Source organism: Pteropus vampyrus, unplaced genomic scaffold, assembly GCF_000151845.1.
Source record: "Pteropus vampyrus isolate Shadow unplaced genomic scaffold, Pvam_2.0 Scaffold348, whole genome shotgun sequence".
NCBI lineage: Eukaryota > Metazoa > Chordata > Mammalia > Chiroptera > Pteropodidae > Pteropus > Pteropus vampyrus.
Window position 1 is genome coordinate 907,881 of NW_011889129.1, and position 2,655 is coordinate 910,535.

Sequence of the window (2,655 nt, forward strand, 5' to 3'; positions counted from 1 at the left end):
CCTTTGGTGTTATATCTAAAATGTCATTGCTAATCCCACGTCCACCAAATTTTCTCCTTTGCTATCTTCTAGGAGTTTTATAGTTTTGTGTTTTACATTTAGGTCTATGATCCATTTTGAATTAATATTTGTGAAGGGTATTAGGTCTGTGTCTAGATTCACATGTGGACGTCCAGTTGTTCCAACAGCATGTATTAAAAAGACTGTATTTTCTCCATCGTATTGCCTTTGTTCTTTTGTTAAAGATCAGTTAACTATATTTATGTGTGTCTATTTCTGGGTTCTCTGTTCTCTATTCCATTGATCTGTTTGTCTATTCTTCCACCAGTATCACACTATCTTAATTATTATAGCTTTATAGTAAGTCTCAAAGTCAGGTAGTGTTAGTCATTCAAATGGATTCTTCTCTTTCAATGGTGTTAGCTATTCTGTGTCTCTAGTCTCTCCATATAAGTTTAGAATTTGTCGATATCCATAAAATAACACCGGGATTTTTATTGAGATTGCACTAAATCTATAGATCAAGTTGAGAAGAACTGACATTCTGACAATATTGAGTTTTCATGAACATGGACTATCTTTCCATTTATTTAATTTTTTGATTTCTTTCATTAGAGTTTTATAGTTTTCCTCATATAGATCATGTACATATTTTGTTTTGTCTGATATACCTAAGTATTTCATTTTTGGATGCTAATGTAAAAGATATTGTGTTTTTAATTTCAAATTCAACTTGTTCATTGCTGATACAGGAAAGTGATTGACTTTTGTATGTTAACTTCGTATCCTGATACTTTGCTATAATTGCTTATACGTTACGGGGTTTTTTTTGGGGGGGGGGCGGTTTGTCAATTCTTTTGAATTTTTTACATAGATAATTATGTCATCTGAGAACTAAGATGGTTTTATATCTTTCTTCTCAATCAGTATACCTTTTATTTCCTTTTCTTATCTTTTCGCATTAGCTATGACTTTTGGTATGATTCAGCTTTGGTACGATTCCCTGATCTTCGAGGGAAAGCTTCTAGTTTCTCTCCATAAGTTTAATGTCAACTACGGGCTTTTTGTAGATATTCTTTATCAAGTGAGGAAGTTCCCCCTCTATTCCTAGTTTACTGAGAGTTTTTATCATGAATGCATGTTGGATATTGTCAAATGCTCTTTCTGCATCTGTTGATATAGTCATGTGACTTTTTTCTTCTTCAGCCTGTTTCATTAATTGATTTTCAAATATTGAACCAGGCTTGTGTACCTAGGATAAATCCCACTTGGTTGTGGTGTATAATTCTTTTTATACATTGTTGGATTTGATTTGCTAATATTTTATTCAGAATTTCTGCATCTACGTTCATGAGAGATATTGGTCTGTAGTTTCCTTGCAATGTCTGTCTGGTTTCTTATCAGGGTAACGCTAACTTCGTAGAATGAGGAGAGACTATTCCTTCTGCTCCTATCTTCTAAAAGAGACTGTAGAAAATTGATATACTTTCTTCTTTAAATGTTTGGTAGAACACATTGGGTATGGTGCTTTCTGTTTTGGAAAGTTATTAATTATTGATTCAATTTCTTTAATATAGGCCTAGTTCTATTGTCTATTTATTCTTGCATGTTTCAACAGATTATGTCTTTCAAGGAATTGGTTTATTTCATCTAGGTTATCAAATTTATGGGCATAGCGTTATTCATAGTTTTCTTTTTATTATCCTTTTAATGTCCATGAGAACTGTAATGATGTCCCTGCTTTCATTTCTGATATTAGTAATTTCTTTTTTAATGTATTTATTTTAATTAGTTTCAAGGATACAGTACATTGGTTAGACATCTATATAGTTCATACGATGATCTCCCCAATTGCTCCCTCCGTCCCCTGACCCTCCACCTAGCCAACATATTCATGCTAACTGCATTCCCTATGCTGTGCTCCCCATCCCTGTGACCATCAGATGCTAATTTGTACTTCTTTAACCTTTCACCCCATTCTCCCAAACCCCCAAACCCCCCTCCCCTCTGTCCATCACCAAATTGTCCACTATATTTCTGAATCTATTTTTAATTAGTTTGTACTTTTTATTCCTTAGTTTCCTTATATAAGTGAAATCATATTGTGTCTATCTTTCTCTGTCTAACTTAAATACCTTCTAGGTCCGTCAAAGCAATATCTTTTTCCATTCTCTTCTTTTTAGTCTGCGTGTGTCTTTTAATCTGAAGTGAATCTTTTGTAGGCAGCATATGTAGGGGTCTTGTTTTCTTACCCTTTCAGCCACTCTATCTTTTGGTTGGAGCACTTAATTCTTTTCCATTTAAGGTACTTATTGATAGGAATGTAGTTGTTACCATTCTTTATTCTTGTTTTCGATACATGTTTTTTCTTCTTAAAGAAGTCCCTCCAACATTTCCTGTAATTCTGGCTTGGTGGCGATAAATTCCTTTAGCTTATTTTTGTCTGGGAACCTCTTTATCTGTCCTTCAACTCTAAATGATAGCTTTGCTGGATAAATTATTCTTGGTTGTAGATCCTGGATCTTCATCCTGTCGAATATTTTTTGCCAAATCCTTCTGTACTGCATAGTTTCTTTTGAGAAATCAGCTGCCAGTCTTACGGGTGTTCCCTTATATGTAATTATTTGTTTTTCTCTTGTTGCCTTTAACATTCTT